Consider the following 15611-nt stretch of genomic DNA (forward strand, 5'->3'; position numbering starts at 1 on the left):
ACCTACTTTGTTATTTTGGCCGTGAGTGAATATTATTCATTAAGTCTCTGAAATAGCTCCGCGATGGGCTAACTGCATGAAACTGCGCCAAATCAACTCCCCGGTGTGCGAAGGTAGCTCGCTCGAAAGTAGTTTCAGACAAGTTATAGCTATCTGCCCCTCCACGAAAATTAAATTTCCTAAATATTTCAGAAACTAAGACTCATTTACAGAAATATTTATGCATTATGATGGTTATTTGAATTGTAGATTGAAAATATTTTGAAATTTAGTTAACAAGTATGACTTCAAACAATTGACATGGAGACTTTTGTCTCTCAGATTTCAAATATTTTCCAAAATCTATGAGAAAATTAAATTTAACAGGTCAAGGAAACATACATAGAGAGTTCATACTACTGCCATAATAATTATTTGTCCAACATTACTAAACTGATTAGGTTAGGGGTTATACACATATTTCATAATTCTGCCTGGAATCGGCAAGAAAATGGATGTTAAAACAAGATAGCAGCCTAATCCGTCAGTTATCTACAACAGTGATTGACATTTTGTTTGGGACCAAAACCAAAATATAATTTTTTTTTCTATCTCGCTTGGAAATTCAAAATGTAATGTTATTCTATCTCTTTTGGAAATTGAGAATCTTGATGCTGGTGGCAAAGAATAGTGCAAACAACACTGTGAATGACATCGTAGCAACCACCACTGGTCCCATAACCTCATCCCTATATCCAAAGTAGCTCCTCAGGAATTTGTTAACTTGTGGTTTTGTACCATCGGCCAACAGCATTTCTTCTGAGTTATCGCCGAACTGAGACGCTATAAGTCCGTATAGAGTCCATGAAAATGGGTAACCCCAATAATACCATCTCCACCACACTGGAATCCGCTGGAACAGTCACAAAAGTAAACCCTTCCAAGTGAATAAACTTGAATACGAGCGAGTGGCTTGATTCATGAGAACTGACTTTAAACTATTGTAGATTTGGATTATCTAAAGGTTTTCTGTCGTAAATTTTATTTGATTGGGGATTTAGGAATGCCATTGTTTGAATTCAATAACGAAGTCAATGGTTTAAACTCAATGTCAGGTTCAGAGAAATATTTTCAACATCTGCAATTAGGATTTCCAAATATTTCCATATCAGCAATCAACAAGAATCCCATAAATATGCTATAAGTAGGCAGTAAATCTCACCGGGCATGGAATTATGAAATCATAGAAAACCATCCACTTTGCAATGCAAGCGGAGGAGAGAACTGAAGCTATGGCTGCATTCTGACTGAGACCCACCATCAACATCCCATAATATGTTGTGTAAAGGAGCGTGAAGAACATCATAAAAAAATACCAGAAGAATTTCATTGCTGTCCACCGTAATTCGATCAATGCATAAACGATCAGACCATGCACAATTGATTTCACAAATTCGTATGGTACTTCGATCAAAACCTAACCAGCGCAAAAATAATTTCACTATCCGCTAAACGAGATAAATCAGCTTTGGCCTGAGATAATTTTAACATTTGTGCCGAGTATAAGAAGGTAATTAGTTTGCTGATTTAAAAATATTTTGAAGGCACTGGGAAATTAAATAAACAATTCCCTGGTATCTGTCAAATTTTCTAGAAAATTACAAACCCTATCATCTGAATTGCATTCAAAATGTATTTTCTATGTGTTTCAGATTTAAGTAAAGTTTGGCTATGTGAATATCAAATTTAGATAATGACAAGGTAGATGACAGAGTGTTTACCTAAGCAAGGGCATAGGGCAGAGAGGAGTACATTCCTGCTTCCTTTTCTCTATAGAAGACTGTTCTTTTGGCATCGACAACTGGTTGTACTGAGACAACATTGCTGAAGCCTAGGAAGAGAATTGCTGCGAACATGGATCCCATTGCATTCATTAAGTCTTGTTGCCTGTGTCCGTAGAAAAAATTACAACCACCCATACATAACATCAGAAATTAGGTCAATTATAATTGATATTATTAAATGTTATGCTCTCGGGTCCTGAAATTAATGCTTACGTTTTCCCACCCATTCCCCAGAAAGTGGTGCCAAAAAACAAACCAGAGGCCAAGGTGAAGTGAAATCGAACGATGTTGTATTGAGGATTTCGCCAATAATACCAATGCTACTTCCATAGACAAGCCATGGTTTGAATTGCAAAGGGTTGAGCGAATGGTCTTTAGAAGCTCAAATCCTTGGAGCCAGGAACAGGTTTGCTAATTTTCTGAATTAGATCTTCATTACGTCTGCACATAAACTAATTCAATTATCTTTCCGCGGTATTGAACCATAAAAAAATCATATAATGTCGATATATAACATTAACAAGTTTTGGGCGCTGCAGTTTAATTATTTTAAATTTTGGGTACTTTGGGATCTTCCTTGGTTAATTTTAGGATAATTTTGTGGGAATAGAATAATTGATTAAAATTACAGATTTAAGTGGTGTAATTTACCTAATCCAAATATTAGCTAATTAAAATGTTGAATCTATCTGGGCAAGCCAAAATACATGTTAGGTAATTAAAATGTTGAATCTATCTGGGCAGGCCAAAATACATGTTAAACAACCTGAGATCATACTCTGAACAAAATCTCGCTCTCCCTCACAAAAAACTCAAAATAACTAGAAAACACCAAAACAATAGCTTACAGATAGAGGGATGAATTTCCATAGATTTCTGCAAAATCAACTGCAAGCCGAGTTGATGAAGTGACAGAGGTCACTTCCAACATCCATGTAGCAGGGTTGTAACCAGGGGCATTTTTTGGTACACCTTTAATTGCCTACAAGTAGTCCACAAGTGCTTGGGATTGGTGACCAAGAGGTCCAACGTAGATCATCTGTCCCCCTAGTTTCATCAACATCAGCTGCGTTTCCATGAGAAGAAATGTATTTAACATGTTAATTTATTTTCACTACATGAAAAAATGCTTAAAACATAATATAAGCCTTTTAAAATTTGAATGAAATTTTTAAAAAGTTGAGGTGTGTCCATCGTCTCATAAATATCATAAAAATACCTCATCAAAGGCCTCGAATATATCAACGCAGGGCTGATGAATTGTGCAAACCACAGTTCGCCCATTATCAACCGTATTTCAAACTCTTCTCATAACAATAGCTGCAGCCCTTGCATCCAGTCCAGATGTTGGTTCGTCCATAAAAATTATTGAAGGATTTGCTACCAGTTAAACTGCTATTTTCAATCTCTTTCTTTGTTCCGTAGACAGACCATTTTCTCCATGGAATCCCACAAGAGCACCACTTAAATTATTCAATTCTACAAGTTCCATTACTTCATTCACAAACATATGCACACACAGAAATATTGTCCATAATCATGAAAAAACTAATAGTTCAACTAATTGACCCAAACTGATATGGAATTGATATGTATGAAAATAAGTTTCTTGTATCACCATCAACCTCCTCCCCAACAAAAAGCCAAGCAGAGTAAACAAGGGATTCATGAACTGTGACATATGATAAATGAATATCAGTTTGTTCACAGTAACCAGAAATCCTTGCAAAGTTTCCTGTTTCTTAGGATATCCAGAGATTGTAATTGATCTTTCTATGTATCCTCTAGTTTTCCTCCCTGCAAGAACGTCCATCAATGTGGTTTTCCCGGTGCCGCTTTCACCGACTAGTGTAGTGAGTATTCCAGGCCTGAATGATCCACTTACGTCCCGCAATAACTAGTCTTTATTTCGTGACTCCTTGCGTCTTCATTTCCTGTATTGTTCATACCAGTGATAATTTCATTGAGAAACGTCAAAATAAAAAACCTTTAATGTTATACACACGAATGTAATAAGTGTTGTACGCATAACTTCAATTTGATATGAAATTAATAAAGAAAAATCACTTCACTTTTTAAAGTATTTTTGAACTCATGAATATGGTGGCCAAGAGAGCATACTACCGTGATGTTTACATAGTAGTTGACGTTGTGTGGAGCGAACAAAGTTCCTTCTACAAATTAATTACTCCAAAAGACTTGGAATATCAAGATATCAATGAGGATACAAATATTATATAAAATATGAATAAGAATAAGAATGATAATAATTTACAATGAGAATAAGAGGCTTGTTTATATATCAAGCATCTCTTCATGAAGAGTCATGTCTCATTTAGACACGCCTTTTCAACTTAATTACTAGTTTAACTAATTACTATTTATGATTATTATTGTTTACATTATTTTACATTGTTTATATATATTTTATTTGTTACATTGCCTCCTTCGTCAAAAGGATTGGTCCTCAAAGCTTGTCGATGAAAATGGCTTGATCTCTTTTTCGGCTTAGAAAATCTTTCTATCTCGGAACAATCATCTTCGTCGATACAAGCTGATATGATCTTCTAAGTGACAAACAAAATTGTCACACTGAGAAGGGATCAGACCATCCAAGATTAATCTTCTGTATAGTATTCTAATCACTGGAATTTTGTAATGACTTGTTAGCATAAAACTAGATTGATTTTACGTCATTATTTTTTGGAACATCAATTTGTCATTTCGGTTCTGAATGGTCACGATATGTAGTGTGGTTGATTTGTCTATTCTCGTGATTCAGATGCCGATATGCAACCTTTTTGGTTTGATTTTCCCTTATTGGGCATGTGGCAATTTTGATATTTTCTTCTGGTGAAGACATTGTTGAGTTGGTTATGGAACATTCACTCAAGATGTTCATTGTTTGAAATACAACATCTAAGCGTGTCATTTCTTCAACTGACTTGTCTTCTTGAGTTGTCATATTTACTGGATCAGTATTCGTTGTTTTGTCATCAATTTGAATTCTTACATTTGATGCTTCTTTCTCGATAAGTTGTTGTACCTTATTTTCTAATAACTTCTTATCCTTCTTAAGTTTCTTAATTTGCGATAGTAATTTTTTGCTATGGTTTTTAAATCGAGAAACCTCTTCATTTTTGTCAACATTGATTTTGTCAATTCCTTTTTGCATATTTTGTAATACCTTTTTACCTTCTTGAAACATTACTTTTGAAATATCTGAGATATCCTCTGGTGTTACTGAATTTGGTTTCAGTGTAAAATCGTGGAGCGTTATTTTCTTCTTCTTGTAAGAAAATGTTAGAATTTTCTTCTTTGTATTTAGAATAAATGAACCTAGAGTTTCCATCGAGGGTAAGCCCAAAACAATATCACTATCGTCAAGAAATAAAGTTTTCACGATGAATTGCAAGATAAAAGTGTAATCTCCAATACTTAGGTGTAGATTTCTTATGTCGTGTTATTTATCCTCTATTCCAAAACAATTTGTTTCAATTATATTTGATTCAGGAATCACCAATTGGTTAGCACATTTATGACTAATATAATTATTTTCTTCAGCAAGACTGCTAGAGATTATGATATCTCTTCCTACGAGTGATCCTTTGAATTTAAATAATGTATCGACCCTTTTACTAAAGGTTCTAGGAAACCTTTCATTACTAGTCTCTATTTTACTTCTTAAATATTAAACACTTTTTTTTTAACTACTCTCCCTTTTCTTCAAATATATATATATATTTCTTGTTTATATAATTTCTCTTTTTATTTTATATATTTTTTTATATATAATTTATTTATTTATTTACTATTTTTTTATTAAAAATTATAATTATTATATATATATATATATATATATATATATATATATATATATATATATATATATATGGGGTTGATAGAACTATATTTAAACTAATATAGTTTTCCATAGCGCTTCAATATGGTCACGACATTTGAATGGGTGTCCACGCCTGTTGACAATATTACGTGTTGATTGTTTCCTGTTTGGAGAGGTGTCACCTGCGGTCACACTGACAATGCAAAGAATGGATGGTAGCGGTCAGGAGGGCAGTTTCAAGAATTGGTTGGTGTGGGAAGCAATGGTCGACAGATGGATGGACGGGAAAATGAATATAGATCGACTGCAGTGCAGACAGAGAAAATAAGACAACAAAATGAAATAGTTCGATGTTTGAATAGCAGTCGGGGGTCCGAAATGATATGATGAACGTGGTTGTGTAACGGTTGCGAATCCTCTGGACAACGATGGAGTAAGTTAACTATGGTTGTAGCTAACAATTGCAGTGAATTCCAATTTGTCAGCGATTGTAGACGGCGGTGGGGTAAGTCTTTTAATTTTTTATTAAACAACAATTAATAAAAAGGTTGCAGATTTGTTTTTAATTTTTGTTTCCAATGTATATATATATTTTTCAATATGATATCTTTTTCTTTTCTATATATATTGATTTTTATTTTTTTTAAACTAAATATTTTTAATCAGTGAAGGAGAAACCCCAAAACATGTAAAGCGAAACGCTTGAATTGCAACAACAATAATTTTGTCGAAGAGTCAATGGCCAAGGGGCTAGATTAAAGAGTGTGGCTCTGTGCAGCGGTGAAGGAGCCAGAAAATTAACACCTATGATACCAAATGAAGCGAACAAAGTTCTTTCTACAAATTAATTATTCCAAAAGACTTGGAATATCAACATATCCATGAGGATACAAATATTATATAGAATATGAATAAGAATAAGAATGATAATAATTTACAATGAGAATGAGAGGCTTGCTTATATATCAAACAAGTGTGTCTTCATGAATAGTCATATCTCAATTAAACATGCTTCTTCAACCTAATTACTAGTTTAACTAATCATTATTTATGATGGTTATTGTTTACATTATTTTACATTATTTATATATATTTTCTTTGTTACATTGTGGAATGCCAATGACCATGAGTGGAATGGTAAAATCATCCCTCTACTTTTCACTACACGATGTTGTTTCTTAACACAATGTTTTATCATACACGATGTTGTTTCTTAACACAATGTTTTAAATTTCTTGATAAGTTGATAACTGAAAAGCTAACGAACTGAAAGGTAGGCAAATTTTGGAAATACAATGTTTTAAATTTTTTGATAAGTTGATAACTGAAAAGCTAACGAACTGAAAGGTAGGCCAATTTTGGAAATATTTTGAAATTTAATGTAATTGCGTTCACTTTTATTCTTTAAACTTTAAAATATTTTCAAAATTTGTAACTGAATAAGTTCAACCAATAAATAAAAAATGAAGAATGTTACCAGTAGACAACCCAGCCCCAGGCCCAGGCCCAAAGTCCAGGCCAGAGTCATAAGTGGTGGTGGTCCATTCTTCCTTCCTGGTCAACCCAGCTGGGATCAGCGAAGTCAACCCTCCATATCTCCCTTCGCATATCTATCTCTATCTCTGGAGAAACACACACATATATGGATAAGGAATGGGTTCTCTCGCTAACGGTCACCTTCCTTTCCGGAATGGTAATCCAGAGAAGTCAACCCTCCATATCTATATCCCTTCCAACAAATATCTATCTCTATCTCTCTCGACATTCTATCTCCAGCAAGCTCCAAGGCAAGCGTTACAGCCTGACGAGGTATTGAATCTCCTAGCAGGGGGAAGTACCTCCGGGGAAAGTACCGTCACCTTCCTGGCTGGCAGGTAAGGTCCTGGCTGGCAGGTCCTGGTCAACCCACCCAGTAAGGTCTTGGCTGGCATTTTTCTTTCCTGCTGTTTTTCTAACTCGTCTTCAGTAAATATTGCCTGCGGCTTTCTAATGGCTGCAACGATCTATATGAAAAATTGGAGAATAGTGAAGCACACTAAAGCTTTAAATTGAGAGAGTAATTAATTGATTAATTAATTATTTTAACGGTTTTGAAAGCGGATAAAGCTTTACATGTTTGAACTTTATTTGGAAACGCCGAAGTTGAATATAACGCACGGTTGAACTTTATTTGGAAAGACCGAAGTTGAAAATAACGTACGGTTCAGTTTGTGCAATGCCAGGGTGAAGAAGATATTAAACATAACAGTTAACCCCATTATCGCTGCAATTCCTATCCAATACCGGTGGTTATTGGTAAAAAATCTCCGTGATTTCAACAATTCCATTTCGATAGGGTTGTTTAGCTGCATCAGAACATAACACAAATTAAATGAACTTTTTGGTCCGGCGAAGTGATTTCAGTCCGGTAAGGATGTTGCATAAAGTAATGTCAGACCTCCTGCCACGTTGTCGCCAGGGACTCGTTTACTGCAACCGCGTTTTGAGCGTAGGAAAGAGGGGACGACCAATAAGCCCATATCCACCACCGTTTAATATCGTCTGTCTGGTACAAGTTAAAAAACATTTATTATAATTTAAAATTTGTAAAAGTAAAAGAACATTAAAAAGAATGGATTTTATTTGTTGAGGCAGAAAAAATAGTTTAAAATGACAGGAAGTAGATTTTATTAAGTTCGAAGGCTTTATCAGCTGGGGGGAGTAGTAAAAAAGAATTGGATTTCATTTGCTGACGTAGAAAATCTTAGTTTAAAACGATAGGAAATAAAATTTTAATAAGTTCAAAGGTTTTAGCGGCGGGGAGCTGACCATGAAGATTTTGTATCAAAAGAGTGTGAACAAGATGAAGATTTTCTGTTAAAAGATTGTGAATAAGATTATAGTTGTCGGTTAAAGGATGGTGAATAAGATTATAGTTTTAGTAAGTATTAATACATTATTTATTTATTTATGTGGATTTCAAATTTGTGACCTTCAAAAAAAATCAAAAAGTGATGTGCTACTTAAAATAATTAGATTGCAGATTACAAAGTATCTTGGAATGTGATAAAATAATAAAATAGTTTATCTATGATACTATCCACAATTAAAAAAAATAAATATAATTGAATAATCATGATATATTTAAAAAACGAAATCCAAAATTTCTAACTATTTTACCTCTCAATCCTTTCTCTAAAAAATAGTAATACATTATATTGTAAATTTATATATATACTAAAAGAATAGTGGCAATAATTTAATATATATAGTTTTGTCTGAAAGGAATAGTGGTAATATGACATTGGTTCTATTCACGTTGTCACCACTATACCTTTAAGCCGACTAAGCTAACTCACAAACAAATCTTATGGGCAAGCAAGGGGTTTGAATATGGGACCTAACTCACAACATTTTAGATTTGATGGAACAAGTTACAAAAACTCAATATTTCATATCGGTGGTAGCATACAACAAAAGTTTGGCTTGGGAAAACCTTATTAAGAGGGATTAGATTTGATGGAACAAGTTATAAGAACTCAAATATTTCATATGGGTGGTAGCATACAACAGAAGTTTGACTTGGGAAAACCTTATTAAGAGGGAAATACATGGCCCATGAAGGTGTAAACTATTCCAAGTACAAAGAGAAGGTGTTAATCACCTTTTCCTACAATGCCCTTTTTCAATTTTGGTTTGGCTTGGGTTGCTTAACTTGCTTAATATCATAGAAAATTCGGAAAGGACAAACATTGGGTTATGTCTCAAGCAATGGTTTGTGGAATACAAGAAACACATGACTTTGCCTTCCTTTGTCCTTTAGGGGATTTGGAGGGCAAGAAATACTTGCATTTTTTTGTAGGTGTAGCGAGATATCAAGAGGATCAACGCTAGGATTTAGACATACTATAAGGAATATGGATCCCATGTGATCAAGGAACCACAAAACATCACACTAGGATCTCGACGTAATATAAGGAATATGGATCCACGTAATTAAGGAACTAGAAAACATCAAGTGTGCTATGGATCCATGGGTAATCTATGGAGTGGGATTTTTCGACTTGGCCACATCATTTGAGCCTTGTGGTAGTAGCATGGCCATACAATAGTGGTAAAGGAATAAATACAACATTAGAACTTGCATTATGGGGTGTCTTATACTGCACCAAATGGCTTATTCTAGAGGAAATTGTAGTCCATGGAGGCTATAAAGGTTGTAATAGATTGGGCTAATGAAAGGAATAATTTGGAGACGCATGTGCTTTCCAACTGGAAGAATAGGATCACGGTGTTGATTATTGACTTAAGAAAGATTTCCATATCACACATCTTCAGAGATAAAAAAAAATGAGACGCACAAATTGTCAAAAGAAAGTTACAATGTGGATGAGACAATGATCAACTACCCGTTAGTGTACCAGTGTTTTGGTTAAGGGAGTATCCAAAAGTCTAACCACATCATGCTATGATGTGATATATTTTGTTACAAAACCAAATGGGATAAACAATAATTTTTTTGGAACACGATTACGTAGAAATACATTGTATTTTGTTTTTATGAGCAAAGTAACAACTTTGATCACACAGAAATACTTTGTATTTCGTACTTTGTCTTTTATTTTTATGAGAAAAATAATAAATTTTATGAATAAATCAAATAAAATTAAGTATAGAGAAGCAAAATGACCGAAGAAAAATAAAATATTAATATATCACTAATATACTAGTGTTTAAAATATCAAGATATAAGTGGAAAAAATATGGATATGTACTTTCTTTATTTAAAATGAAAACCTTTTTTCTTTCCTGAAGAAAGATTTCATATAATTGTGAGTTAGCTTAATTGAAAGGTTAATTAATTTAATAATATTATTTTATAAAAATTAATTTGAATTAAATTAATTTATATTATTATTTTTATTTATTAAAAAAAATATTTAAAATAAAAAACAAATTTATAATTTTATTTAAATACAAAACATGAAAAATGATAGATTTTTAAAGTGATGTCAATTTTGTGAAAAAGATTTTTGTAGCTTCGGTGAGACAATCATAATTATAGCAAACACTTCAACTTTACAAAATAATTAATTTGTCGTTCTCCTCCTTTATTTCATTAAAACGTTCTTCTCATGTACTTTATTTGATGCGTCTACCGAATCTCATAAAGTTTGACACCAGTAGCTTCCGAGGATGAACATATAATCTATAATTAGTTTTCAAAAATAAATACCTCTTGATATAATGAATCCACCAAAGACGAACGTCAGCAAGAGCCCGTAAACACCCACAGAGTTTGCTACTATAAAATGCCGTGACAGACCACTTACAGTAAAAACTGTGGAAAAATCCTATATAACAACTCGTTTCAATTCCCATTTCATGGATTATATGCTTTTGCCGTAAGATTTTGCGATGAAATATAAGACAAAACCGTTCAATAGATATTGCATAGTAACTTATAAAGCGGATGAGAGATGCTTAAAAAACACTTTAAAGTTGAGGGATCAGCTTTATTTCTCGATAAGGTTTTGAGAATCTATAACGAAACCTACTTCATGCTAAAATAAGCTAATTTAAATTTGAGGGATCAGCTTTATTTCTCGATAAGATTTTGAGAATCTATAACGAAACCTATTTTATATAAAATAAGTCAATTACCTCTGTGTGAGGAGTTGGGACTTATCGAGTGTTGAGCCGTTGACTTGAGTTAATACAAGTTAAGTCATACTTAAATTAAGTGTGTAGTTGTAATTCAAGGTATTTTCGATATTTTAGGCAAGTGGTGAGTGGGAAAAAGTTAAATAACTTTCCCTAGTTGATTATAATGATCAATTTTTGTATGATTAATAGAATAACGGCAAATCCTATATTTTGTGTCTGAATTTGTGTTTAAGTTCATTTGCCTTTCTAATAAATTGATATCTGAGTTAAGGTAAGATCAAAACATCTGTGATGACTGTAAAGCGAGTGAGTTCGAAAAAAAAGATAAAACAGCTATTTAAAAAAAATTAAATTACAAATTTGTCAAATTATTAGAAAACGTAGAAATTTCACACTTAATACAAAAACCACGGATTGACATCAACTTTTCAAATTATGTATACAGTTTTTATGGGATGCCATTAATAACCGTCGTGCGTGACTCAATACGGCAAGTTATGTGCACAGTTTTTCTGCGAGGCCATTAATAGACGTCGTGGAGCCGTGACTCAATACGGTGTTAACGCTTGCTTTTTTAAAGTCACGAAAGCGTGGGTTCTTGAAAGTCACGTGGTTTAGATTTTTTTTACAAACTCATAAAACTATAGTGGGTTGTCATATATAGTGTTTAGTGTTGTGATTTATAAACTTTTTTATATGAAGAATTTTTTATATAAAAGTTTTTATATTAAAGATTTTTTTATATATAATTTTATTAAAAAATTATATATAAAAAAAAGATAAAAAAGGTTTTGTTAAAAGGAGTTTATTCGTAAGTATTTTTGAAAAGATTACCATTTACAGGGAAGAATTATGATGTGTGGGCCATTAAGATGGTGATTACATCACAGGTTTATGATGTTTGAAATTATGTCCAGTTTAGGTTTTCATAACATAAAGATGAAGCAAAAGAACGAGCTCTCACTAATGTAGAGAGGGAACAATGGAAGAAAGACAATAAGAAGAATGCACAAGCGCTAAAGCTTATACAACCGAGCAGTGTTCTAGAAAATTATGATCACATCTTCAAAAAAGGAAGCATGGGATACTTTGACGACAAGCTATAAAGGTATGACCAAAGTCAGTATTGTTAAGATGCATAATACTATGAGAAATTTTGAAAGTCTGTAGATGAAAGAGACAGAGGACATCGATTCTTTCATGAATCGGGTCATGAATGTCGTAAATTAGTTAAAAATTTATGGTGAGGAAATTAAAGATCAAACAATGGTTGAGAAGGTCCTCAAATCTTTGTCTACCAAATTTGATGTTGTGGTAGCAACCATAGAAGAAGCTAATGATTTGGCATCATTGATAGTTGATAGTTGATGGGATCACTTCTATCACATGAGGCAAGGATAGACAGAAATAAGGATTCCACTTTAGAAACTGCTTTCAAAAGTCAGGTTTCTATTTTAAGACACAAAGGTTGAGGCAGAAGTAGATCGAGAGGCAGAGGACGAGGCGCAAGATATGGTAGTCAGAGAGATGGCTAAGAACAGCATGAATATGAAAGTGGAAGCAACTGCAGAAATTTTAGCAATAATCAAAGATTTGAAAAATCAAAAGTGAGATGTTATTATTGCAATAAATTGGTCACTATGCTCGTGATTGCAGGAAGATCATAGATAATCAAGAACCCAGAGAGCTAATGTCACTACAAAGAGTACTTACTCCATGTTCCTAGCTTGTCATACAATGCATGCACTTTCTGATAATGTGTGGCTATTGGACAATGGTTGAAGTAACCACATGATAGAAAACAACAATTTGGTTCCAAATTTGGATCAATCTGTGAAAACATAGGTAAAATTCGGCACTGAAAAAACTATGGATGCAGATGGCAAAGGAGTGGTCAACAATATGACCAAGCGGGGAGCCGAAGACAATCTTAGAGGTATATTATGTTCCTAGTCTCAAACATAATTTGATAAGTGTTGTTCAATTGACATAGAAAGGATACATAGTTATCTTTCAAGGTCAATAATGTGTTATATATGACAAGCCCCCAAGCAAGTCGCTGATAAAGAAGGTGCAGATGACGAGGAACATACTCTTTCCTCTAATTATGAATTACAATGATTAGGTCAGTTCTTTTATAGTTGCATGCTCCAATGATTATTGGTTATGGCACTTTCAGTTTGGACACTTGCACTTTTATGGGTTAAGTTTGTTGTAGCAGAAACATATGGTCAGAGGATTACCTCCCATCAAATAACCTGCTAGTACTTGTGATTGTTTCATCTTGGGAAAGAAACACCGTCAGAGATTTTCAAAGGGAGTTTCATAGAGAAAAAAGAAACCTTCTTAGCTAGTGCATACAGACTTGTGTGGACCTATAAGGACACAGTCGATTGGTGGAGTAGTTACTTCTTCACTTTCATTGATGACTATAGTGGAAAGACTTGGTTTTACTTCTTGAAGAAGAAGTCTAAAACCGTTGCAAATTTTAAAGAATTCAAATCCTTAGTAGAGAACCAAAGTGATCGATAGATCAAGGTATTCAGGTCAGATCATGTTGGACAATATGATTCAAAGGGATTCCATGATTAATAGAAATAACATGGAATCAGAAGACAGTTAACAACCAGGTACACACTATAGCAGAATGACGTAGCAGAAAGAACAAGACAATTATGAACATGGCAAAAAGGATGTTGAAAGACAAAAACTTGTCTAATGAGTATTGGACAAAAGTTGTCCCATGTGCGATTTATGTGATCAACAGATCTCCTACGAAGAGTGTGATGAATAGAGTACTAGGACGAGCATGGTCAGGTATGTCTTGCAGTATATTTGATCTCAAAGTATTTGGATGTGTAGCTTATGGACATGTACCTAAAGAACGAAGAGGCAAGTTGGATGATAAAAGTGAAAAATGCATATTTATTGGTTATAGTGAGCAATCAAAAGATTACAAATTGTATAACCATGTCACCAAGAAGACCATAATTAGTAGAGATGTTGTGTTCAAAGAACAAGAGTCATGGAATGAGACTATAGACAAAAGAGTTGATGCACACGTGCCACTGATGGAAGAAGATGATGTTGCAGAAAATGAGCAACAAGCATCACAGGTGAATACACCAAACAGAGACACACCAACAAGGACTCCAATATTTTTGAGCATCATGGATCTTCAAGCAGATCAATAGATCGAGGTTCTCCTGACAATTAATCAGGTGATGAATCAAACAATGGTATGAAAAATGAGAAGTCTAAAAGATATTTATGATGATTTAGATCTTAATTCAAATTTTGCATTGTTGTCATTCCAACATTCTTCGTTTGAAGAAGCAATCAAATATGAAAATTGGTTGCAAGCCATGGATGAAGAAATTGAAGCTATTGAAAAGAATAATACATGGGATTTGGTTGATTTACCAAATGACAAAAACTTCATTGGTGTAAAATTGGTGTACAAGACAAAGATGAATGAGAAAGGTGAAATTGCCAGATTTAAAATCCAACTCGTAGAAAAAGGATTCTCGCAGCAACTGGGAATAGATTTTGGAGAAATATTTGCTCCAATAGCCCAATTGGATACTGTAAGAGCATTTTTAGCCACAAAAGCTCAAAATAAGTGGAAAGTATATCAGATGGATGATAAATCAATGCTCTTGAATGGAATTCTAAAAGAATAAATTTATGTGTAGTAGCCTCCATCTTATGAAGTTGAAGGTAAAAAATATAAATTTTACAGGTTGAAGAAAACGCTTTATGGATTGAAGAAAATGCATACAACTTGGTATAGAAAAATTGATAGCTACATGATTGAGAATGGATTTTGCAGGAGAAACATTGAGCCTACCTTGTACACAACGATAATGAGCATGGACAAATTTTGATTGTTTGCCTATATGTTGATGACATAATTTTTACAGGTGATTTTGAGTTAGATGAATTTAAATTAGCCATGATGAAAGAATTTGAGATGACAGATCTTGGTCTCCTGAAATATTTTCTTAGCATAAAAGTTGAGCAATTTGAAAAATGAATTTTTATTTGTCAAAATAAATATGCCAAAGATTTGTTGAAAACATTCAGGATGGAAAATTACAAACATGTCCCTACACAAGTTGCAACAGGTACAAAGTTAAGCAAGGATGATGAAGGATCAAATGTCAATCCAACTTCATTCAAAAGATTAGTTGGTAGCCTCATGTATCTCATAGCTACAAGACTGAATATTATGTAAGGAGTGAGTTTGATTTCCATATTTACGTTGACTCCAAAAGACACACATTGGAGTGCAGAAA

At 33.5% G+C, this 15611-nt stretch overlaps 1 pseudogene; it reads right to left on the bottom strand.

Moving 5' to 3' along the window:
* Positions 1-622: 622 nt before the first annotated feature.
* The window catches only part of LOC149168942 (ABC transporter G family member 39-like), a 64704-nt pseudogene continuing 49715 nt past the window's right edge, over positions 623-15611 (bottom strand).

The sequence above is a fragment of the Pinus tabuliformis genome, chromosome 4_2, assembly GCF_031772625.1.
Source record: "Pinus tabuliformis cultivar Carrire ecotype Pingquan chromosome 4_2, CPIR1, whole genome shotgun sequence".
NCBI classification, from domain to species: domain Eukaryota; kingdom Viridiplantae; phylum Streptophyta; class Pinopsida; order Pinales; family Pinaceae; genus Pinus; species Pinus tabuliformis.